Source organism: Lepisosteus oculatus, chromosome 15 (genome assembly GCF_040954835.1).
Source record: "Lepisosteus oculatus isolate fLepOcu1 chromosome 15, fLepOcu1.hap2, whole genome shotgun sequence".
NCBI classification, from domain to species: Eukaryota; Metazoa; Chordata; class Actinopteri; order Semionotiformes; family Lepisosteidae; genus Lepisosteus; species Lepisosteus oculatus.
The window spans coordinates 25,817,388-25,844,581 of NC_090710.1; the positions used below are offsets into that span (position 1 = coordinate 25,817,388).

At 36.2% G+C, this 27,194-nt stretch overlaps 1 long non-coding RNA gene across 3 annotated transcripts in view; it reads left to right on the plus strand.

Moving 5' to 3' along the window:
* Window positions 1-206: 206 nt before the first annotated feature.
* Window positions 207-27,194, plus strand: part of LOC107079513 (uncharacterized) — a 49,494-nt gene continuing 22,506 nt past the window's right edge. For 2 of the 3 annotated variants that reach the window (XR_001480452.2, XR_001480451.2), the window contains exon 1: window positions 207-274. This is a non-coding gene — a long non-coding RNA (uncharacterized lncRNA). Of the gene's footprint in view, window positions 275-2,948; window positions 3,019-27,194 lie in introns of all 3 variants that reach the window. The other variant, XR_001480453.2, reaches the window with a different exon arrangement.

Below are 27,194 nucleotides of genomic sequence, written 5' to 3' on the forward strand. Positions count from 1 at the left end.
AAAAAAATTTACTAAATAATAATCAGAATTCTGATGTACACATTTCTTCATTAAGTACACAATTAAACAATGAACATATTATTACCAAAAATAAAATATCATACTCCATTTATGTACATAACTCTTATTTTAGAAATTACTACCCCCTTTTAATGGTACCTTTGTGCAAATCAATCCACACATGCTCAATCTTGAAACAGGCACTGCTAAGCCAACCCCTGTTGCAATGCCAAAGTTTGGGTCCTACAGGTTTGTGGGAGAAACCGTTTTGCCGGTGAGAAATTCAAACAGCTTATTTATTTGAAACACGTGAGTTGATCACCAATTTGGTTCATTTCACTTCTAAAACAAAGGAGAACAGGTGTTTGGTTTGAGTTAATAATTAATTTTGATAATAGGGGAACAAGCTTACTTTACTCTGTGTGTGCACCCACAGAGCAAGCAAAGCTATCCCCGAAATTCCAGACTAGTTTGTTTATATTGGAAACCAGCGTTATCGCCTTTGTTTAGATAGTGAAATGTTTATGTATGTGTATGTGTTCATGTGGATACCTCACGAGTGCCAGGTGATCTGGAAATGGAGTCTCCAGTCACATTAATGGCCTGGATCTTGTCATTGAAGCATGCTTCCGAGTTTCGATACCTGCCTGCCCCCTGAGCTTTACATTGGTGTTGTAATAGTCATAGGATGGTCGCATCCAGTCTGCTTTGGCAGACTAGGGGAATGCTGGCGTCCAGTCTGATTGGGTGTGTTGTAGATGTGGTATGTGCTGGTGTCCAGTCTATTGGCTCTAGTGTTTTGCATTGCAGTTGGTGTGTGCACTGACTTCCTGTCTGTTCATGTATGTTGCAGATGGGGTGTGTGCTGGCATCCAAACTGCTTGTGTGTGTTGCAGATGGGGTATGTGGTGGCGTCCAGTCTGCTCGGGTGTGTTGCAGATGGGGTGTGTGTGCTGGCATCCAGTCTGCGTGGGTGTGTTGCATATGGAGTATGTGCTGACATCCAGTCTACTAATTTAAGTTGCACATGGGGTATGTGCTGGCGTCCAGTCTGCTTGGTTATGTTGCCAATGGTGTGTGTGCTGGCGTCCAGTCTGCTCATGTGTCTGTTGCAGACAGGGTGTGTGCTGGCAATCAGTCTGCGTGCGTGTGTTGCAGATGGGGTACGTGCTGGTGTCCAGTCTGCTTGGGTGTGTTGCAGATGGGGTGTGTGCTGGCGTCCAGTCTGCTTGGGTGTGTTGCAGATGGGGTGTGTGCTGACGTTCAGTCTGCTCTGGTATGTTTGGCAATGTGGAAACAGAAGACAGGAGTAGACAATGTAACCAACAAGCTCACAGGAGTGATGAGAACTAAGGACATGTGCTTGTGCCTTGTCAGTGTGCCTGAGTCTTTTGGAGCTGAATGAACAAGCTTGCCTTTTCAGCCAGTGACTGGGGCTTGATTGCTTGTGCCCAACCCTCTGAATTTTAGAGTACTTCCAAATTACCTTCTTTAGATGGCTTTAAATTGGATTCTTATTTTAGGTCTGGTAAGCTGCCATTTACTTTATTATTCACATCAGATTACAAAAAATACAAGTTTATTTTTCGAGTGCTGGGGTTGAGAACATATTCACAAACAAGACTCCAGAGTCAGTTCACAATGGATGAATGAATCTGAAGTACTCAAATAATAAATTCTGTTCAGACTCTGGAACCTTGGTTGCGAATGTTCAGTTTCAGGTAGTTCCCTGTTGAATCAAGGATATAGATGGATGACAGACAATGTGGTGGCATGGTAGTGCAGTGGTTAGCATTGTTTCCATGCTGAGATGGGGCCCTGGGTTCAATTCCTGGTATGCTATCTGTGTTGCGTTTTTATGTTCACATGAGTTTCCTCTGGGTAGTCTGGTTTCCTCCCACACTCCAAAAAAATACTGGTAGGTTACTTGGCTTTGGGGAAAATGAGTCCTAATGTGAGTGCGTGTTTGTGTGCGCACTGCAATGGACTGGCATCCCTTTCAGGGTGTACAGTATCCTGCTTTGTGCCTGTTGCATACCTGGTTAGGCTGTCGTTCTCCTGCGAATCTGTATTGAATAACATGGTTAGAAAATGGAAGGATGGATAATGGAAAATACAGCTTTATTTTAAATACTTTTTCTTTGCAGGCCTACAGTCCACAAGCACTACACCAGACCAATGCAGCTTACACATGGCAAATGTTTACTGTGTTATAAGTTGAAAAACTCTGCATCTTTCAAAACAGGCATAACTTTCATCAGTGTCATTACAGTTCAGACTGTAAGAAATAAGTATTATAAGCTTCGCTGGGTCTTTTTTATCTATCCTATTGTACAACATACTCACCTTGTTTGACATACACATGCAAGTAAAATTAAAGTTGATGATTTTTAAAAAATGAAAACACCCTATGGGTTAAAATTGTTTGTGCCCACCCCCCTCTCCCCCCTCAATTCTTGTGAATATAAAAGAATTTAAAATTTTGTATTGACTACCCATTTCTGCAGCTGCTGATCTGAGTAATAGGATTTCCTTGGTCAACTTCCCAGTTTTTGACAGAGAATCCGTTTCAGTGCCCCTGGGCTGATTAGAAGCGAGGAAATCTTCCTGCCTGTGTAAAAAGTTCTCCTGAAGGAATTACAGCTCCCTCAGCCCACACTGATGACTTTTATTACTCTTCTGATGATATGACAATTTTTGCGGATTCCGGCACAGTTTGACATTTATGGAAGTGATTCAATTCCTCATTTCTTAATTCTATCTTCGTGAAATGACAAACACAGGCCTAATACTTGGCAGAAAAAAGGCGCAGTGTGATTAAAGTCAAACACTAAAATTAAAAGAAAGAAGACATGTAGAGCACTGTTTTCCTCTTCAAATAAAGCTCGATTTCCAGAGCTGGGGAAACCAAACCTCCAAGTCCTGAACTGCAAAGTCTTCTCTTTCAGTGGAGATGCTGACACTGCTGCCCCAGAGTTGAGCCAATACTGTAAATGTACGTGAGCATCATAAACACTGGTGAGTCAGATGATATTGGCTTATTTCAATGCAACAACAGTAGACTTTTACAAATCATGTGATTAAGTGACTGCCGAACCTAAAGCCATGTAAGCTGTATTTGTCAGTGTATAAACCAAATGTTTTAAATCTGAGGAATATTTTGCTGAAGTAAGTTTGATCACCCTGACCCTGACATGAACAGAAAGTGCTGCATCAAAAGTTTTGAATTTTGAACATACTGATGGTTTTACTTTTGCATGGCTCCTTTTAAGCTCTAATTAGTAACTCATTGGCAGATTTAGTGAAATTAACAAGATGTCTACTCACAGGAAAGCTCCTCTCCATTTGACAGGAACAAACAGGAGCATTCATAGGTGTGTTAATCCACTGTGGTAGTGAGCCAATACTCCAGCCTTGGTTTCACAGATACAGTACACTGGTGTAAATGTTACAGCAGGCGATTAGTAAAGCCTTGTTTTCACCTGCTGTTTTGTAAGGGTTTTCCCATCTCCTTTCTACATGCCTGTAGTTTATGGATTATTTCCAAGATCATGTTACGGTGAACCTGACAATGAAGGAGTTGAGCTGAATATTGCAGAATCCAAACCTTATTATAGTTAACCTTTGACTTCAGGTCTGCTCATTTCTTGTATGAACTTTCTGTATTTTGACCAAAATCTTATGCACAACACTGGTTTTCCTAGGTTTAAGTTGAACAAGTCCAACTTTAATATCATTCCTCTACTATTTCATCAAGGTGAATTTAACTAGGGGGCCTCACTGAGTGCACCAACTCCTGTTGTCCTATAATGTACAGTTCATACTAGTAAAGCAATCCCCATTTCCTTTGAGTATTACTCTGAGAGGCTTCTGAAAGTGATTTTTTTCCAGTGCCATTCCATAATAGTCCAGAAAATAAGAGCCTGTGATATTAGTGCACTCATTAATTTGTCCCACAAATTTATGTAACCCTTCATGGTACTTGAAACAGTCCTGTCCGTGATATTTTCTTCCTTCCAACTTCCTAACAATGAAAGCGACTACATTTTTCTTTGCTACAGTGTATATTGAAGCAGCCTTTCTGCATAGCATGTATTTAGTTTTTGGCTCTGGCCCCTTTGGTGATGGGCAGTGATTTTGATCATGCCCACTGTAGCCTTTCTGCAATTGTCCTTCACTGTTGGATAAATAAAACCATTTATGATGAAAACCGAGTTAACTGGCACTGGAGGAGTATCTGAACAGTAGGGGTCAGTGCAGTCTGGTAAAGCAAGCCTCCAGCCATTTGTGTTTTGTCATTAGCACTAATAGCACAATGGGCCCCATTTTCCTTCCATGTTTGGCAAAGGAAATTTGTGGTGTTGAAGTAAATCTCTTAATTGTAAATTCTGTCTGTGAACTTCTTGTGTTTTGTTCTATAAGGAATGCCAGAGAAGAACTTTATTATTGTAGGTATTTGTTGTAACAGCTTATTGACTAACCCTGAAAATCAGGAATCTGATCAGGTTTGATAACCCCAACAAATCCACCAATAATCTTAGTTAATCTCATGCTTAATTTTGTTCTTAAGGTGCTGTTTCAAGGTTACAATAAACATTCCGTTAATACTGGTTGTAAATATTACAAACATCTGTCTTCCGGAATGCAATACAATATTGTATGTCCAGTATTTCTAAAGTTGGAGTTTTCCAAATTGATCAAGGCTGCCTGTTTTGCAGCGTATCAAAGGTAGAAAATCATGAATCTGCGAACATGACATTAGAGTTTAAACAAAACTTCAAAACATGGCTGTTTGGATGTGATAAAGCTGACATACAACACTTTTTAAACTAAGAGCTGCTTTCCTTTCTTTCACAAAACATTGGGAAGAATGTTATCTCTTAAACTGTACAGTGTCAAAAAGCAGGACAGATGCATTTTTTAGCAACTGTCAACATTTAATGCTTAGTAAAAACAACTTTGTTTTAGTACTAGAGTTAACTATGAGGTTTATAACATCAAGGTGGTGACTCATATTCACAAAATGAAGTTAGAAAATCAGACTACAGTGCTGAGGTGGGGAGTGGAAAAACTACTAAACAGAAAAAATAAATGTAAGTTCCAGCCCCCTCCATTTTGTATTCCTGAAAAAAAAACACCTAAAGCATAGAAGACAGTGATATGAATAACATTTCTTAGTTTAAAAAATTCTTCAGAATGTCAGATTTTCCAGTGAGATGACATCTTGAAGACACTAGTTACAGTACCTAGTGGTGATATTCCGTTACTCTGGACAGACAGGCACATCAGTAATATAAATGAAAGATGGTGTATAGTTTCAGATGAAAGACAGCCAGCAGCATGGAGATGACATCTTGTTAATCTTAACAATCAGCTTCTACTTTTATAATTCTTGCATCCCCAAGGCTAAGGAGCACATCTACAGTATTTCCATCATTTTGATTTGTTTCTTGATCAATGTTTACATTCCTGTATGAGTATACATACTGTATAGTGTAAGCAGTTTCTCTGGTACAAAAGAGCATTTACTGTATACCTTCTAAAAATCTCTCTGTGCATACAGTCCCTTCCAAATATATCAGGACAGCAAAATGTCAGCTCCAATCTTTGCTTCACAGTCAAACAGTTTGTATTTGTAACCATAAGATTAATGAAATTAATATTAATGATAAGTACAATATAATATGTATTTGGGGGTATAATTCCATGCATACAATAGAACATATTAGACTAAATATACAGCGATTTCAAATAACCAGATGTAAGCTTTCACTTTAAGAAGTCAGTACTTGGTTGCAAATCTCTTTGACATTTGCCAGTCTAAGATACCTCTTTTTTTGTATTCGAGATTCCTAATGGTAGCACTGGTCATGTAGTTAGATCATCAAAAACCCTGAAGAAGTTGTCATGTTCTTTAGGTGGGCATTTTAGACAAAACATCTTAACAAATCTAGAATTTCTTGTATAATAAAGTGGCAGTCATCACTAATTTTAAATAACACCTTGTTTTCTTATTATAATTATAATACAATTATCATTCAATTCTCATACAAATCGTCTTATTGAACAGTGAAAACACACAGTCTTGAAACTGCAATGCTCAGTAGCTTATTCTCTAAGAGCAGTATGAGATCAAAGGTCAGTCTGACCTAGCTCCTGCTTAGCGGGGGTTTGTTCTAACAATGGCATTTTTTATTGAACTCTCAGGTTCTCGTTTGACCTCATTCAACTGTTTTATTAATGTAATGCAGCCTCAGAAGACAGACTGCAACATAGTTTTTCTCTTTGTCTGACCTGACCTCCTGCTTATTGGGTGTTCCTGAAGAAGGGGAACTGATCACAGATGGTGTTCCCACTTTAACATTTAGGAATGGGGATGCCAAACAGGTGCACCCCTGCCAGTTCCTCAGCCAAGCCTGGCAACTCAGCATAGTTTGTACTTGGATGGATGACATTTGGCCACTTTAGAGACAAGATGAGATTTCAACTTGCTATTTTAGTGTCTTACACCTAAAAGTGCATGCACCTTGTCAATTATCTATACTGTAGCTCCCTGCCACATTTAAGTGAAGTGTCAATTGGGAATAATCAAGAGTGGACTTGAATTTATAAATTGGGGTTCAGTGTTACTTTGACTGATGGAGAAAGATGTGATGCATGAGCACACAACAATGTACATGCTTTTTAAAATTGTGTTCACTGCAGACTCTCAGATTGCGAGAACACCGTATGGGATTTTAGGAAATTTAGGTGTTTTAAAAAGAGAATAACGTCTAAGATTTCTAACTTACCTCCACAGACTGCAATTGATATGGCAGGCCTGTGGGTTTATGTAGTATTCTGTGCTTTAAACCCACCACTTATTTAAGAAAAATGATTCAGGGATGCTTTCCCACCACTTCCTCCTTCCGTTTCTGACACATTAAAGAGCTGTCATTCTTCATTCCCTTAACATTCAGGTCTGCAAAATTAGATTAATTACGAGCACTCATGTAAATTGCGATCTAGGCGATGGCTAATTGAAATTAGCGCCTTATTTTAAGCAATCAATTGAAAATTATTTTGGATTCTGTGATCTTACCAGAGTTTTTCTCTTGAACAAAAAAAACTTTTTTTACAGTGAGATGATACTAATTTTAGCAAAATCACTAAGAAAAAGGAAAAAAAAACATCTATTTTAAATTGATACTTTTTTGTTTTCTAACTTGTGTAATCTGTTCAAATGCTTGGCGAATGCCTGTATTTATATACTGTATTTTTTTACTATTTGCAGTTTGTGAATTATGACGATTTAGTCTAAGCTTTACTTTTTTGTACTTTTTATTTAATGTTTTTATAATTTACTGTAAATAAAACATCTACTATCAAATTTTTATTTCAAAATACTTGTGGTAAAACTAAAAATTAAAAAGCTGCAACAAAAGAACATTGCTTAAAAATAAAAAAATAACCTGAAACAGTAGCTTATTTTACATTGTCTGCACTTTTCTGTGGTTTTATGACTCGATGGCTATTTTTCTAGTTAACTGTGTTTAATTTTTTTAATAAACCTCTTAAAAAGCCACGTGCCATGGCTTTTTTTATTTTATTGACAATCTTACTTTTAATTTAAAGCTTTGATTATGGAAGCAGTATTTTTTCAGAAGGATGTGATCATAGAATTATGTAGAATGTAACATTCCTCACAAAAGTGATAAATAAAAATCAAGTTTAGAGTATATATACTGTTTGGTGAAGAAAGACACTTTTGTCAAATAAGTGTCTCACATGGTAGCTTGAAATCAAATATTAAAAACGTATTTTTCTGATAGTTTTTCAATTGCATAAAACTTAATCCGTGTTATTTGCTTTGAATGTAATTATTAAAGACAGGCTTTCAAAACAATTCCTTCACAGGAGCTGAAAGCTCCGGTGGTGGAGTATTCTGGCTGCAAGCAGTCTGCTTGTCTTTTCCATATACTTTTGAGAAACCATGCTAAAAATATGTGTTTTGATAAAATATAACAGGCTTTGAAAGTGGCCACACTGGCTCTCTGGTTCACTGAACATTGCGCCTGGGAGCCCAGCTTTGCTGCTGATAATTAGATGGCCAAGTTGATTCCTGGGTTTTAGAGTCACTGCCAATGATGTCCTTGTAATCCCCTGGTTTTTCTACATTGGGACAACTGTTTATTGGCATGTAATTAGATCAGGATGTCACACCATCAATATCTGTGTAAACATCAGCGAGTAAGTGGCTGTTCCTTAGAAAGATGAACAGCCTAATCTTCTTTCTTATCCCAAGGAGCTTTGCTTATACTTAGGCTTATTATCTTGGCTGGGCTTACTGATGACTACACCAGGAAAGCAAGTGGGATGCAGAGAGGCTTTAGAATCGACAGCGAAATGTATATATGCAGAATATGGAATTATGTGGATGATACCTTCAAGATTAAATATGATCATCTTTCTCTTTCTGGTTTTCCAGGGCCCGAGCTTTGTGTGCTTACTTTTCAAAGTGTCCATGTTGATACTAGTTTTGATCTTTTTGTTACCATTTTATTTCATCTTCTTCCTCTTCATTCTTTTCTTTTTCCTTATTGTTTTACAGACATAAAATAGTTTCTTTAAACTTTGGACCAAAGCAATTTGATTGTAAATAGCTACATTTTGCGAGTCTGTCTACGCACAGGTTCATTAAACGTTACTGTGGTGTTCAAGAGTAAGAAAAGCAAAATGACAAACCAGTTCCTTACTGCTCTCATTTTCTCTCTTCTAATTGCTATTTCCATTTGTCCAAATTCTTTGCTTTGAGAGGATTACGTTTTTACAGAAAGGTTTCCGCATATTCTTCCCTTGTTTTAATGTATTTGAGAAAGGCTTCCAGGTGGTCTAACATTTTTACGGTGTCTATGTACACACTATAATTCCATATAATACCTAGCTCTCTGTTAAACGCCTGCTTCCACTACCTGATGGTGACGATGGGGAAACGTTGTATGTTACATCCAGTTCTCTTTTATATGTCAGATTTAATTTCACCTGCATGCTGTGTCAAAATGTACAGCAAATGGTAAATAATGCAATGTAGAGCAAACCAAATGGTTCTGTATTAATAGCATGCCTATAATAAAGGTGAACTTTAGAAGCATTGCCTAAACGAATAATTGCAATGCATTCTATAAGTAAGTGATAGCACTATTTCTGGAAATGCACCAGATCTCAGAAGCTTAGCAAAGCTGAGCCAGGTTAGTACTGGAGTGGGAGACCTCCAAGGAAAACCAGGTTGCTTTCCTTTAGTTAAGGCATTAAACCAAAGTCCTGACTATCTTGTCATTAAAGATTCCCCTTTTCAAGTGTCGAAGTGCCATTCCCAGTGTCCTGGCTAAATTATCCACTGGGTTTGAACAATCTGGCTTATCTCTAGTTCTCAGTTCACTCGAATGGTGAAGCAATTTCTCACTTCTCCTCCTGATCTGCTGTGTAATGGGGCTGTTGTGTTGGCACATTTCCCAGCAGCACCTTGGTAGTGGATGACTTGTGTACCGTCCTACATGTCCAGCGCACTGAATTATTTGGGTTGAAATATACTGTATAAATGCAATTCATGTAAATAGAAAAATTGGAGCTTCTGTACTACTTTGAAATGAGTTACATGTCAATAGTGCAATTCATTTCCCTCTAGTATAACAGGGTGGTAACAATAACAGAGTTATTTCCTGTTCAGATATATAATGCTTGCATTGCTAATTTTTCTAGTGTTTACTTTATAGATTTTCAGTAAAAAAATGGACTTTTTGAAAAAAACAAATCCCTTCTTTGAAAATTGCTAACAAACGTATCTGCTGTATTTGGTGTCATTATTGACCAAAGGCAGCTGTCTCGATAAATGCCAAGAACTGCATCACATATTGCAAAACAAATCCAAGAGGAGTGCAAAGGAAGTTGAGAAACGGCTGGAGTTGCCAGCACTCTCTCTGTATTGTGTACTGATGTTTGCAGAAAACACCTTCGCAGTGCCTTGCAAACAAAGATGTCATTGTTTAATGTGGCTCGTGATTAGTTTACTGTTGTCTGATTAGAAATTAATTAAAATGATGAAATTAATCTTTGGAGGGATGGAAACATCACAGCAGTTTCATCCCCTAGAGACAGGGACACTAGAGTGCTTCCATTGATAGTCAGAAGGAGAATTTATTTCACCAGACAGGAGACTCCACATGACGCCTCTTTAGGTAATCAGCTTGGTGCATTTTTATGCATCCTAATGAAATCAATAATAGATTTAAAATGTTTCTGTTAATAACGCCTTCATATCTTCAAGGCACACTGCTGTACTTGAAGAAAATTCACAAGGACAGCAGGCTTGTCAGATTCTCCCTCACATTTGGTACAGAAACAGTCAAATTAAACTGAAAATCAACAATAAAAGCTTAAAAATATGCACAGTATTCCTTTCTCTTGTGACTTCTCTCTGCTGCAACCTGTTCAAATGGAGACGCTGCATGGCGAATGCAGCTAAGATTATAAAAGAGAGGATTTGAGAAATTCAGATGCTTTTATCTCCAGTGTTGGAACAAAATCTACATAATATGAATTCTGTCATAACTATGTTACAGTGATCTTCAAAGGTTAGCCTTTAGATTTGTGAATCTTATACAAAGTTTCTATCACTTCTTAAATAATGAGAGCTCTGAACCTAAAATAAAAAAATGACAGCTTCTTGCACATACTGTATTTAAGTCATGAAGACCTTGTATGGGAACAAAATGTGAATTTAATTTAGTGAAGAAAATAAATTTATTTTGGTGCAATCAGAGTTCAGTTTTATTCATCAGTAAGGGTTAGGAGAAAGAGGTGCCATTAAGGTGCACTAATGTGCAAATGTCTTAAACCTTTAACATTTTTGTAGCCTTCACTCAGTGTTCCCCCTTCTTCATGCTGAAACACTATACTGTACTCTGGTAAGTTTCTACTGAAATGTTACCCATTGTGTTTGAAGTTAACAGCCTTTAATGATCTGTATTCTGTATTACCAAACCCATCCTTTTAGCTTTGTGGATGTGCTGCAATGCACTATGTTGATAATGGTGAGAGATACCTCACAATGAGTCAATGACAGTTGATTGGTGGGTGTGATAGATTACCTGCTGGAACACTTCATATTGGCTTCTCACATGTAGTTTCCTGTCACTTGCTGAGATCAGGTTTTCATGATTCTCTTGGGGTCTGGGTTCAGTTCTGGACTGGTGCCTTCTGTGTGGTGTTTGAGTGTTTGTATGCATTTTACCATGTTGTCCCCCTGTACCTGTGCATTTCTATCCTGCATGTCCCATCCAGAGTGTTGTCCTGCCTTGTGCCCTGTCTTTCTGGGAGAGGCAATCCCAGAAATAAACAGCTTTCTGATAATGGATGGATATTCAAAAAGAATTAAAGATGGTTAAATGTCAGGTTTTGTTTCTGCTCAGCCAGACTAAGTTGCATTAATAACAGTCAAAATTATAATATGAGAAATCACTAGTGGAGGCTTTGAGTAAATTATTGATGCTCATAATATACATTATTGTACGTGTACAGTACTGTATATATAATTATATATGTATACTGTAGCTGGTGATTGTGAATAGTATTGTATGCACTATATTAAAGTATTTTATAATTTTGCAAACTACTTTAACAATTCACTTAACATCGATGCTTTTGTGAAACCAAAGGCATGTAAGGGACTGATTTATGCCTGGGAGAGAAACATAACCAGTATTTTTCTGAACCAAATATGTGCAACTCTCACAATGATATACACAGCAATCACATACAGTATAGTACCTTGTAATAAAACAGTTCAGATATTACAGTTGTGACTTTATACCGTAGCTTTTGCCTGTATTGCATTCAGTGGTAATTCAGTTCTGCTCAACTGCATGGCTCAGGACTTCAGAGGGTATCCAGGACTGATTGTCCTGCAAAGTGAAAGAATATACATTAGAAACGTCTGGTTCAGTCTTTGGCTTTCCATCAGTTTTATTGTTATAATGCACTTTTCAAGCCAGGCCATTCCGATCGCATAATAAATAGAAGTACAGAAAATCTACAGTAAGCAGATAAAGAGAGAATTATGTAAAATACAAAAAAAGATGTTTATATATGAAATTAAAAGAAAGATTTAGGTAATTAATTAGGTTGTCTTTCACATTGATATTCTAGTATGAAAGTACTATGATGGTTGTCTTTCACATAATATAATAGGATAGCAGATATCTTCTCATTAAGTATACAATATACAGTAGAGTTCTATTGGTGGGAGACTATGAAGCTGTTATTTTGTCATAGGGAATTGGATAAGGTGTTTTAGAAAGAGCTTCAGATTCCTTTTCTCACATTGAAATGTGACCTCAAAATAGAGTAACATTTGCTTGTCTGTGTTTTGTTGCCTCTGAACCTGTGCACTTCTGCTGTCTGATTTTGATCTTGATGACTTTTTAGAATCCATTTAAGCTTGAATTTACTTTATTCAAGGTAATTGTGAGTGCTAACAGGTTTTCAGGATCAATTTTTAAGTTCATAAGTTGATTGGAAAATACCATTGAATTATATGACGTAATATTTGAAGTTGGTGATTAATGAAGTAATTAGGCACACTTTTAAATTTTATGTTAGTATTTCCCATGGAATACTCTTCAGATCATTTTTTGCTCTTGATTTTCCCTCTGGTTTTAATAATAAAATAAGGAATGGTAACTGCTTTAACAAAATGCTCACATTATATACTAAATAATATTCTCTTGTGCAAAGATTTAAGAATGACCCAAGTTTTTAGTTGTGTTTTTCTAATGCCAAAAGGAGGCAGACTGTGTTGAAGATTATGTAAAAGTACTGTAAATGTACTTTTTGCCTTGGGTGAGCTAGCTTTCAGAAGATCAGCAACTCAATTAACCAAAAAATAAAAACAAAATGAATTTACACCTGTGATACATTTTTGAACAATCAGAAAAAAAGCATGGAATTCCTTCTGATTTCCATTTTCTTTAAATTGCAGGATTATTTCTTACTGTTGTATTGGCAAACATCTTTATTTAAGACATACACATCTTATTTTATAAACCTTTTTTTTTGTTAACCAGGCTGAACACATAATACGTCTAATGGCATTAAATCTCCATTAAAAACTGTGTTTGACAGCATGTTCCTTCGTCTCAAACTTGCATGCTTATCATCTTCATAAAAATCAAAGAAAATGAATAAATGGATGTTATAATCAGAGAATTCTTCGCCCCATTTGTCTAATAACAGCTCCTAATGTATATGATGTGCTCCCTGACTACCTAGTAGGTGCACTTTGCCTTAAAAGCCAGAAGATTTTAACATTTTATTCACAATTACAGTGTGGTAATGTTTTTTCCCTTTTTTCTCACTGCTGACAAGTAGTCAGTGCTTAATATAAAGATAAAAGGCATACACAATTAATGACACCATATACTGTATTGGACATCATACTGTTAACAAATCTATGTTAATATGATACAGTACTTCATTCGTGACTTTCAGCTTTGTTTCTATATTTATTTATTCAAAATAATAATCTTTTGGGGAGGGAAAGGACAATTCATGCAAAACACCCAGGCACCAGTAAGTAGGCGCTCTCAAAATCTGAAGAGACTAGCAGGATTTGTTTTCACCTATTCCCAGTGTAGTTGACTCTTTCAAAATGTGTATTGTGTTGAGCAAAGGGGATTTCTACATTGGAATCAAATTATTGTAAATATGGGTTAAAAAGGTCGTCTCCTCTTTTTGATTTTTTTTAACTTAAAACAGTAGCAGGAAAATATAATTGTTTCTCTGCTTTGGTACCAACAGTTGTACTGTATCTTTTTTTTGCTGTGCTGAATGCAGCTCTGTAAACCACGTTCACGTATAGCAATGGACACAGTAGAGATAGCATTAAATATTTGCACAGTTTTTCTTGAATATTTGCCTGAACGTGATGATTGGTTGATGTTGGCAATGGACTCCTTAATGAATGAATGTCACCTCCTTTCTGGCAAGGATTAAAATATGTGTTCCCTATCCAATAATATATATATATACGTTTAAGAGAGAATAATATTGATCCATGAAGAACTTCCCCAAAAAGAGTGGGAAAAAACAATGGACATGGTACTGAACTCAGGGGAAAAAATTATTACAGCAATTCATCACATAATGAAGGTTTAAAAATGCCTCACAATGAGTATAGGTACTGTAGATATAAGTCTTGAAGCACTCATGAGAGACCCCCCCCACAAGAAAATAAAAAAGGATCACCACTTGACTACGGCCCCGTTTGGTTTGTTTTTGTCTTTTTTTTCCAGAATTATCAAAAGACATTTCTTTGCAAATAAACAAGGGATTTGGATTTAGCAGTCCAAGGCATAAAAACAGGAAACCTCTGGGTTGCTCCAGAGCGACATTATGTCCAACATGATGTGGGCTACACTTTTGAATGACACTGAGAGTTTAAATTAACAAATGTATTTATGCCACAGCTCTTTCTTAAAACTCATTGTCTATTTTTATTCAAAACACTAATTTTTCTATGCTCATTCATAGATATATTGAATATTACCCCACAATCCAGACACCTACCTAGACAAGTTGTTAAATTCGTTATTATTATATTAAACAGATAATCTCATAATCTTAAAAGTACATTGTTTCTGGTAGCAAATTTCACTCCTCCAAAAATCTTTCAACATTCAAATAAATATATATTAATGATGGGTTTACTAGAAGACTTATTTCATTGCACACTGACTGATTCTAATGCTGCATTTTGATTTTTGGTTTGAGTTCCAACCAGAGAAAAAAAGGTATAAATGTCATCCAGCTGACATTTGGGCCTGTGTGGAATCTACCTGTACATTCAGGGGACAGTTTTCCCCTGCATTTCTCAATCCACATATACTGCTGTGTCTTTAAAGCCCCACCAGTAAGCCAGACTTTTACGTTGCTCTGTCTCGAATGTATTAGCTTGGTGACATATTGGTTTCTGAAACATTACTGATTGTCCACTCCAGTCAGTAAAACAGAGTTTCCATAGAGATGAGGAGCAAAAGTGCTCCATGCAGTCTAATTGGTATGCATCTCCAGATCAGGTTCATTGTGCTCCCACTAATCACAGGATTCTCTCAGTTATAAGGATGGCGTACTGGAGAAATTTACTGCCTTGGTGTATTTTTTTTTTTGCTGGCAGGCAGATACTTTGAGACGGCAGCAACTAGGCAGAATGACTGGCAGGCTGAAGGATCTGCTTAGAAGCATATGGGTAAAGACTGGCATTCGGTGCCACATGCATATGGCTGCCATTAAACTCCAGCTTTGCGCTTTGTGAACAGCCTGGGCTCTTGCCAAAAAGCCCACCTGCTGGAAGGATACTTGTAAAAGCGCAACTCCAAATGATTGAAAAGCTACTAGAACAAACTGTAATAATAATGTGCTACCCAGATGGGTTGTAATTGCCAGCTGAGCTATGAAAGTCCTCTAGAAATTAAAAAAAAAAAAAAAACGAGGCAGAATGTGGCAAAGGAACCAGAAAAAGTCATGCAAAATAGTTATCAGGGAACCATTTTGTTTTTGGACCGAAAGTGAAAGGTGTTTCCTTTCTCCATTTTTTTGCAAACCAGTCCATTTCAATGGGGTTTACTATCCACGGAAGCACATAAAACCTAATTGAGAAATGCTTTAAATAATTTCTAATTAGCCCGAGTGCAATAATAATTGGATCCTTAATCTGACGTGTAATTAGCTGTACAACGTGTAAGAGTGTAGTGTAGCTGAATGAACACAGCGGGGTTCTAATAAACTCTGGCTACTCAAGGCATTTTCTGATGGTGAGAGGGCTGACAGAGCCACCTTTGTTCTCCTCTCCTTCTGTGGGTGGCCCAGGGCAAGAGAAAGAGCCATTTGTTTCACCGTAGTTACTGAAGTAAACAGGGTTTAAAAGCCTTTTTTTATTTTTGAATTATGCATTTTCTGGTACCCTTCCTGAAGCAGGAACCAATGACCAAACCAACCCCCTTGCTGCCAAAAAAAAAAGCTAATTATTGAAAACCTTTTCCGTCTGACCTAAGAAAGACAGACAGACTGAAAGATGGACACAGAGACAGAAAAAACAGATAGACAGCTGTATGCTCGCCTTTGATGTGGATTGCTTTTCAAGACAACGGAATCTTTCCTCGTTTTGGAGGATTTGTCAAACATGTTAAAATATAAATACCCCTAAAAATAGAAAAATAAAGCTACTGCAAGAAAACTAAATCAGGTTTACTTTCAGTATGAAATTACTTTCTGTGTGTTTATCCACAGTAAATAAAGAATATAGTTTATTGTTAAAGTAAAAAAACATACAGAGTTAAATGCCATGGACTATATACAGTATAAAGATAGTGTAGTTTTGGTTGCTTTTCTTTATTTGCCATTTTTGTGTGTATAGATTATCTGTCAAACTAATTTACTGTGGGGGTCAATTAAAAAAAAGCTACATGATGAATGCATGACATGGGAAAACAATTTATTTTTCTGGTGATTTGAGAGCATAACTCAACATCAGTTTTTCTTCAAATCTTTGCGTGATACATGCTTAGTCCCCTCATACAAATTGTTACCTCTAATATAGCCTAATAAGTCTTTTTTTCAGAAGTACTATGCTACATGTTATAATTTATATATATATTATCTATAATCGAATATTCTACTATCAGCAGAAATACATTGAATGATATTTTGCTCACATTCAGTAATTTTATGATGTGTTTTCCAGACTTCTCATGTCTTACATATTCATGTCTTTTTCTGGAGGAATTTATTTAGTTTAGTTAATGACACGTCACATTAACGTTTGCAGTAAGGTACTGTATCTTTGTTAAAACTTGCTACAGTTTTTAACTGTGTAGTATAATTGAAAACTTTGGTTCTTAATGGCTAAATTTTCTCTTACCATTCTGCACACTGAGTGACCAAATGAGAGCCCTTATTTATCGCTAAACATTTCTGGCCTTTCATTTTTTGCAGTCTTAAAAACAGATGTCTGCAGAAATGATACAGTTGTCAACAACCACATTTAAATCATTAGAAATGATAAGAGCCTGTTATATTCTCCTTATTCCTTTGAAGATGGCCATCCACTAAAAATCTTAAGAAACATGATACATTGATGACATAATGCTACTGAGAACCAAAATAATGCATTTTAAGCAGATCTACCTGATCATTATTAAATCCTTGTTACAGAAAACCAAGAAATTCAGTGTCCTACAGTCTTTAACCCCACACTAAATTACTAAACGTACTGGGTCAGAAAACACATTCAAAGAAGTTTTAGTGGAAATAATGGATAGTTTTCCATGGAACATAGAGCTTCTGGAGTAATTACACTTGAACCCATAACTGACATATGCAATTACATTTTTAGATTTGCGCTGTATAACTACATCATGGCTGTTTTTTTAAGTGTTCTACCTCATCCTGTGGCAATAGTCTATATTTATATATCCACTGTACATGTTTTTACACAATTACCTAGGTAATGTAGCTCACAGATCTGGTTTTTAGGCAGAGCCCATTAGGAAGCTGGCTGACAGAAAGTTGTTCATCATAAAAGTCAAATCCTATCAAGTGGTAATTACTTAATGGGAGTTTAAAAATAAATATAGTTTATATATAATCATATAATTGATTATACATGTACATTCCACATTTTTGAATAGGTTTTTAAATGTGGTATCATCAATGTTTTCATTTATTGTCTATTCTTATTAAATGTTACCGTTATTTAAGGACCCAAGATGTCAAAGTCATACTCTCTCTCTCTCTATATATATGTATTCAGATTATTAAACATTCTAGTTTTCTTATGCTGAGATTTATTCACGGATCATTTTGTGCATATGTTAACATTACAGGCCATAACTGAAGCTGGAACATTTTAGGGATGTAACAATAAAGAGTGAACTGAATCAAAAGACATGCACGATTTGCTGATTTGAGCTAACCGAGTTTTTTATGAGTTTTTATAAGTTCTCAGTACTTCTGCACATCAGGGGACTCCTCTTGATGGCAAGTATAATCAGAGGTGTACGCAAGTTCCAACACACTCAGGATTCAAGCTAACATTTCATGCAGTTGAGGACTAGTAGATTCTCTTGGTGATGGCGAGATTCCATTTTTGGATCATAAGCTTCGCTGTACATTGTCTGGTATTCTTGCTAGTAACACTGTCTAGCATCTGGGTGGAAACCATTGCCTAAGAACTTTGGCACTTCCGTAAGATATTCTAACAAATATAAAGGTACTACTGGTCCCATGGCCTTTTGCTGACATTTACAGCTACTGTGCAAGGACATGCCCTTTTCTTTCTGTTTCTATTTTTCCCAGTTAATCAGGTGGCTTGAAAAGAAGCCAGATAAGGGTATTGTTTGCACTGACAATGTCCTGATGATATGGCCTGAGAAGATCACAGGAAAATGCTCCCTTTTCAAATGGATAGTCACCAGAGAGAACTCATTACTTTAGTGCATCTAGGTTAATTAGCACACCAAACCCGAAAACGACATCTGTATTTCTCAAAGAATAGCTTTCTAAACATTGACAGCTCTGAAATAATTATGGGACTAATGGATTTTATCCTCACACCCAGTCATACAGATTTATTTGTGTTATTTGTACATCACACCACGCAGATATTCTTTTATCTGCAAGAACTTTATCAAGAGTATCTTGTATTTTGTCAGGAGTTTGCAATCATCATTATGACTCTTCATTGTCTATGTATGTCTATGAGGAACTGTACACAGATTATGTATAACCCAGTAACAGCAGCTACAGATCTCATAAATGTAAGAAAAATGCCTGTCATAAGTAGAGTTTTTTTTATCTTTTCTTCCCCCCAAAAAATCTAATGGTATGTCATAGCTTTGGTTTTCCAATAAAAAGTACAATCATGTTTTGAATTATTTATCATGATAAAAGGTGACGGTTTTACAGCTGCACAAAAGGTTTCTAGTTTAGTCTCAGTGATCTTTGAAATGAGTGTAAGATCACAGGAAACCTCTGGAGGACTTCCTTATCTGACTGTTTTTCTTTCCTGCTGATCAGAATCTTTAACCGTCTGTAGCTGAATATACAGTGTCCTGTATATAAATTTAGAAAAGGCTCTGTAGACCAAACAGAGGGTCTTTCTCATACTGATTGATTACAATTATTACTGCATGTTATATGTGGGTATTTGTGAGAATGAAAAAATAGCTTGTTTGGTTTTGAATGTTATACTAGCTTTTTAAAAATGATTTTAGCTCAAAGTGTGTTATGTTCTTGGTGGATTTTTAGGGTTAGGGTTAGAATTAAGAGGTACCGATCACTGGTTTTAACAGGTACCAATCTATCACAACTGCTTCAAAAATATATATAGTGAACACCTTACTGAGGCATACTGTAATTAGAACTGCTAAAAATTCAAACCCAGTTATAATTGCAAATAAGCAGTTAATATTGTGAGAGTGTAGATTTTGATGGCAAACATGCTATTGTATACAGTATACTGAGATACTGTCTGCATTACTGCATGAACTGTGTTCAAAAAACATACTTCAGAGAAAAACCTTTGCATAACCAAACTCATTGCATATTAATGATTTAAAAGAAATATATTTGTTTATTATATAGCCCAAAAACTATAACAGGGTGAATTTCATAAAGATTTAAATAACGATTTATACAGAAAAGGGCATTGTGTGATTTGGGAGCAGAAGGCAGGCGTTTGACTCATAAGCACCATTCTTAAGGATGAGAGGAAAGAGAGAATGTGTCTCTGCTTGTGGTGACCTTGATCCAGGCAAAGGAAACAAAGCTGACAGCAAACTAACAATGCATTTTTCATCACGCACATCTCATTCAGTGTGCTTGGATCTGGTTTTTCAGAAGTTAGAGTTGGCTAGAAGGCCAAATGTTTGATTAGTTGTGCAGGCCTAACGGTAGAAGAAATTATTTAGCAGGAAAAAAAGGTGGATTGTAGGATTTAGTGAAGAAGACAAGGCCTGAACATTAACAGGATGCACTTTTCTGGCAGCTGTAGAAGACATTTTAAATTGGGCGGAGCGGTGGCTCTGTGGCTAAGGATCTGCGCCTGTGACCGGAAGGTTGCCGGTTCAAATCCCGCGGCCGGCAGAGGAATCCTACTCCGTTGGGCCCCTGAGCAAGGCCCTTAACCCCAACTGCTCCAGGGGTGCCGTACAATGACAGACCCTGCGCTCTGACCCCAAGCTTCTCTCCCTGTCTCTGTGTCTGTGTCTCCCTGAAGAAAAGCTGGGGTATGCAGAAAGACACATTCCTAATGCAAGAAATTGTATAGGGCTAATAAAGAAACATTATTATTAAATAGGTTTTCTGTGATTATGCTTATATTTAGGTTTCACTTGCAATATAAATGGAATATTGTTGAAAATTCTAGAGACATTAATGCATCTGTAATTAGGAAATATGAACTTATACAGTGCGTACACATCTCAGATAAGGGAGGCCCAATATGTTGTAATGACAGGTCTATCTTCCACATTAAAGACATGGAATCTCAGTGTCAGCTGTGAAATACGTAGTGTTAGGAAAAAAATAATGCTGCTGAAAGAGCTATAGGAGAAAAAATATGTTACACTTTTCACAAAGAATTATAACCTCTCCCAAAGTAAGATATTCTTGAGAATGTTTATAGAGTATTATAAATATGTTGACTTTTGGCTTCACCCACTTTACTCCTGGCCATAGGATGAGGAGGCTGGGACTGCCATATAGGGTGAGGGACAGCGGTAAAGGATGAGGTGGAGGAGAAAAACATGCTACAAAATGTGAAAAAGAGGAGATTGCACATATGAGATTGTATGCAGGTTTATGGTGTGTACTGTACATAGTTAATGAGAAATGATGGCAGGTATAACTAGGATTTAGATCACATGGACCGTTTTCATTAATTGATGTAAACATGCTTACAAGCTAATGTGTTTTCAGCCCTTGGCTGATCAGAGAAATAAATAAATGTCAAGTATACATTTAACGTTTAGTAAGATTCTAGCAAGCAGAATTATAACCGACATGTGGAAGAATTTGTATTCAGTTTTTATTTGTGCAATGATTAAGAGTTTCTATACCAAAGCAAAAAACACAGGAGTACTCACTGGTAACTTTTGGAGAATTTAATCCTAATATTCAGTCAAGTCTCTTTGTGTGCAAAAAGGTATCAGCGTGAGGAAAACACTTATAATCTTTACAGGATATTTGCAGAAAGGCTTCTGAAGCAGGTAAGAATCAAGAAAAGATGTGTAGGAGTAACACCAAGTTTTTGGTTTCCCATCTTCAGCTGCCCTTAATGTCAGATACATTGATTCGATTATTTTCTCTTTTTCTTGTCCTCTAAAGCATTCTTGAAGTTTTTTCATGTTTACAAATGCCTTTTGTAGTAAGCTCTGACAGTGTAGGCCAACCACCTTATAAGTTTCTGTCACGTATCTATAAGTGTTGTCCAATTCAAACATTATGTGCAATCACAGTTTACACAGGTTAAAAGAAATTAACAAAAGGAGAATCCTGCACTCCAGTTGTCTCAGTGTTGCCACCCTGATACTGCTAGACCAAACTATACCCAAACATTTTCCACTTGGCATTACTAAGGGATAGCTAATCCATAATGTTCCTGACACCTCAGGAAACAGGATAGACAATACAGTCTAAAGGTCCAGAAAATCAAAAAATCTAACGAGATCCATTATCAAACATGACAAGACTTGATAATGGTGTCCATTCCGACTCAAATGTCAATCACAAATTCATTAATCAGATATTATTTAACCCCAATTTAATTTGGTTTCTCATACACACTATGAACGGACCTGTTTACTGCAATGATACAACCTGAGTTAGGGGTGCAATGTCTGTTGTAATGCAGTGATTGAATGAATGCTGGTCAGTGGTAGTCTCTATTCCCAGTGTAGTCTAGGAGGCCCGTCTAGCATCAAATCGTCCCAGGTCCGTGGCTTGAGGGCATAGGCTTCAGAACGGCGTCCTAACCAAGCTGAGTCCGGGGCTTGGAGCGCCTGGCCTCATTACTCTTCTTTTAGCTTCCATGTTCCTTGTTCCATGTCCCCGTTCCCTATTTTTATTCTTGTCGTCGTCTTGGATGGACCTCCCGGTTTTGGATATTGGACTGTGACCTGGTTTCCCTATTTGGACTAGTTCGGCTGTGCCACGCCCTGTGAGCACCGGATCACTGTCGTCACGCCCCCCCCGTCTGTCATCCCATCCTGATTCCGCCATTTTTTCCCCGGTGTCCTACTCCAGTCACTTCCGGATTATACCGTCTGCATAGGGTCTTAAACTACGCACTTCACAGGAGTCAGGACTGGCTCCCGTTACAGATAGTGAGCTTTGTTGGAGTAACTCTCCCCAGTCTGGGGAGAATGAATGTCCTTCCTCAAGGGCAGGCTGTCGGAAATCCCTTCCCCTTAATGAAGGATGTGACAGGGAGCTGCTACAGAAGGGGAGGAGGGAAGAGAAAATGAAAAGAGGCAGTGAGTGAGCAAGGAGTACAATGTTTATGCGTAATAAGTAGGCAGTGGGTGAGATTAGGGTGTGGTCTCCTCCTGAAGTTTTGTTATAAGCTCCATTTAAATATACCATTGTCTAGGATTCATGGGAAGAGTCAGATCGGTTTTTCTCTGTTGTGACTGTTTTGCACCAGGATATAATGCTTCAGTTTCACAAAAACTGTCTAACACATTTGTTCGCACTATGGCAAATATGGAATCCTTCACAGCAGAAAAAAAGACCGCAGAAAATGTGAACTCCTTTTTGTCTTCACTGTTGGACAGGATAACAGTTTTTCTTTAGATGACATGTTGAAATTGAAATTTAGAGCAAATGACAGGATAATCAGTTTTTATGTGCTTCTTTTGTGCTTTTTGTCACTGACACTTCCTAACCTATAGATAGTTGCCACAGTATGTAGCTCTAAACAAAACAGAGATCTCAGTGTTTTAAGCTGTCACTGTTCTCTAAGGGAATGCAAATTTTTGTAAATGGAGCAAATGTTTGACTCACAAAACATGTAGTTGGTGGATTGTGTGATGCATACTTTATGGTATGGAAGAGTTAGTATGAAATATTAGTATAATATATTCTGCAATACTGTAAAAATACTTAGTATTTATTATTTCAGTGTTTTTAAGGACAATAACAATGTCACTTCTTTTTATTTTTTTGTAATTTCACTTTTCTCAGTACTCTATGTCCCATTTTCAGTTTTTACAATACAGTGATTGACTTAGTAAGCTTAGTGCATTGCTACATTCCTCATCACGGTTGTTTGGAATTTGCATGAAATATATTTTGGCATTTCTGCCACTATTAAAGATAACTGAAACTTTTCCTTCTCTGGATACTATTGCAAAGAAAATGTAGTATTACTTTAAGCTAGACCATATACTGTACGTACAATCCTATTCTATGACATAAAAACATGTGACCGGTATAGTCTATATGGATAGGTGGTATGCAAATTCATTAGAACATCCCACTGAATCTGTACTTTTGACAAATAATTTCACTTTAACTTAAAACCTATAAGAGTAGGAACATTGATATTATTATTATTTTCAATATGCCACACATGCAATGAATTTAAAACAGAAAGGGAAAAAGAAACCACAACCACAGAATGAAAATGTTCAGGACTATTTTAGAGTGTTTAAGTCCATCATATTCCCCCATGTGGGATGGTTATAATTTATGTTTCTGTGAAGTATGACAATAATGACCTGAACACAAAGAAAGAAGAAAAATGTGTTTTAGGTGTTTGGTTTGTTTGAGTTCGGCAGTGACTCAATGTTTTGTATCTATATAATGAATACTGTATAAGACATCTGTGATGGACTGTCCCAATCAGGGTGTATCCTGCCTGGTGCCCAATGCTTGCTGGGATACCCTCTGGCTTCCCCAAGACCCTGTATTGGATAAAAAAGTTAGAAAATGAAAAAGACATATACTGTATGACATGTAAGTTAATAATAATGAATTTACCTAATAAATGCAAATTGTGTGGGAGGCGATGTGAAATAAATAGTAGTACTTTTTATACCTTGACAGATCTACTTAATGAAATATGAACAGCAAAGGAATTCCGTGTTATTTTGTATTATCTTGGTGGAAGCAATACAGAAAAAGCAGGTTTCTCTTAGTACATATAATTCTGTCCTGTTTTCTAGCTAGGATAAAGGGTAATGTCTGACCAGTTTTAAAATAAAAGTTCCTTTTTTCCACATGTATTTATAACGTATTACTGTACGGAATAATCTATTGATCTTTTTGGATGATTAAACACGCAGCCTGAAATTCTTATTTCCATTGCATCATAACCTTTCAATTCTTTATAAGTCATGACAAGAAGCTAACTGGCCACTCTTTCTCAGTTAATGATCATATTCAATGGAAAAAGAAACCAGAAAGATATATGGATCATTTGTATTTCATTTAAATTCAGGAGAAAATCAGGAAAAATCTGTTTAAGTACCTTTTCATATCATTTAGGCTTTTGCTTCAAAAAAAAGATATTAGCCTCTAACAATAACACATTTTAAAAAATCATAGATGCCACACTTGCAATTGGTGTAGATTCATGGTGGTAATTGAAGCTTAAATCTTAATAACATTACAGATCGCTGGTGCTTTTAAAAGCTCCATCATGAGATGTATAATGCATTTTGAAATATACCTGACTTTCTGTACTTCCCTAAATGTATCAGTAGTATACATAATGATTCACTTAAACCGACTTGGTCAGACGTATTTGCATCATTTCTATGTAAATAATACACTCCCAAATTGCTGTAATATGTGATAAAAGTATAAAATTCACGCTATTATTGCTTTTATATTACATGTTCCATCACTTAAACGGGCTGGACAGAATATTGGAACCACTTTTTGTCATTAGCACATTTCTGATTGGTCATAAACCCTCAGGGATTATTCTATAAAATTGTAAACGGGAGTAAATTACATTTAACTGCATGGCACTTTTAAATACATCAGAGAAGCTCACATTCCATATTTCAGTTAATGTCTCTGAAACTTTTACCTATTTCTGTCAATCCTTTTCTGGGCCTTCATTTAAGTGTTGGTTTCACATATTTTACAGATTCCTTTATGACTTGCTGAAAAAAAGATTTTTAACTGATCAGAAATGTTCTCCACTGTAGAGTAAAACCTGTCAAGTAAAACAAGGAAAAGGAAATAGAATTTGCACAGATATATATTGATATTAATTTGAGTATATCTTGGCATATTTTATTTTCTTTTTTGTTTATTATGTCCTTTTGCCAAAATACATGTCCTTTCACAGGCATGACAGGAGTCCAATATGAATGCACTTGGGCTTGAATCTCTATTATCTACAGTTTCTACAAACTCAATAAAATACCAATTTAATGCAGTCAGATGTTAAGTGTAATTAGGAAGCTAACTATGAAATCTATACAGTAATTAAAGCACTTGCCAATCAACCAGTTCTCATTTCTTATTGTTTTACAGATAAAAGAAAGATAATCTTTTCTGTTGATGCTAAGTGTATATGACTTAATTTGGGATCAGGGAACCATTATTTCTTCAAAGAGCTTTGGTAGCCACACTAATGTCAGTCAATGCTTCTGGCTGAGTCTTTGAAATGTTACTTTGCACAGTGATTTATTAGTTTTCTGCCCAGTTTTTATTGCTTTGTGAATGAACTGTAGCAAATCCATGGAAAACACTAAACACCAGAGTTTATTGGTTTTGTTTCTTGTCCATCTAAATATAATGTTATATATTGTATTTTGTGAACTCGGTCAAATGAGAAACAGTAAGTATATATTAATAATTAGGGGCAATAAAAATATTTTTTGGAAGAAGTCCATGTTAAACTAAAAACAAATATTCCAGATTTGAGTGCTACAAAGTTGCACTGAAACGACCTAAGCTGACTTAGCGATTCAGGGTTATATTAAAATAAACTCTTATTACATTATACATATAACAAGAGAAACAACAAGCAAAAACTTGTCTCCACTTTTGTAAAAAGTTTTTAAGACTGTACATATTTCCTATGAAACCTGTTTGTTTTTAATAATAATTATTCACCTCATGATTGAAATTGTCACATGTTGATTATTGAATAATAAATGAGTGCTGAAAAATAAACAAGATATTTGAGCATGGTTGAAATGAAAGACCACAGCAATGAAAAAATCATGATGGAGAACAAAGAGGAATACCCTAATAGAAACCTACCAGGAAACTGAATAGCTTGATTTACTGTAAACTACTGTGCGGGCTATTATTAACATACAATCACCACAACTAACGCCAGGTGTGAAAGACTTTATATTAGAATACTGTAAAATATGAAAGGGACATTCTCCAAACCGGCCTGAAAAAATGCCTCTGATTACTTTAAAATATTAGACATAAGAATTGAGAGAGGATGGTCAAGAATTTCATTATCTGATTTAGATCTGTTGACAAGATGAATGTTCATCAGTCAAAACCGAAGTGCAAACCTTTGTTATACTGATGCAGATCAATTAAAAAATAGTAAAAAAAAACCAATCAGAGCCTTCTACACATTTGTTGAAGAAGCCTAATAATTTCTTCATTAATTATTGCAATATGTGAGTTTTACATGTAAGCTCTTTCCTTCTTAATTGTTTGCTTTTATGGTGTTAGAAACAACCGTCATTACTCAAAGAGACTTACTAGTGTTCGAGTTGCTGCTTATTGATTAAATTACCAGTTCAGCATTCACAAAATATATGAGCACTGTGTTTATTCACTTCACCTTATTGTTTCATTTTAAAAAAATGGTTGCCGTTTCTCTTTCAAAAACGAACGAATTAAATCTTCAATTTAAACTGTTGTTCTGCTATTCAGTACATTACTGTGTCATCTCTTTTGTATAATTTAATTATATTAATTATAATATAAACAGACCACAGTGTAATTAGCCTGGTTTGCCATGATTCTCCAGTCACTAAGATGGTAATCATAGACAATGGTCTTTTCTGTGGAAAACACCTGAAATGAAAAGAAAAATCTTCATCTTTTTTATTTATTACTTACAAGGAAATAGATTTTATTTTTTGTGGTAGTTTTTGTGGTACAGTATATCC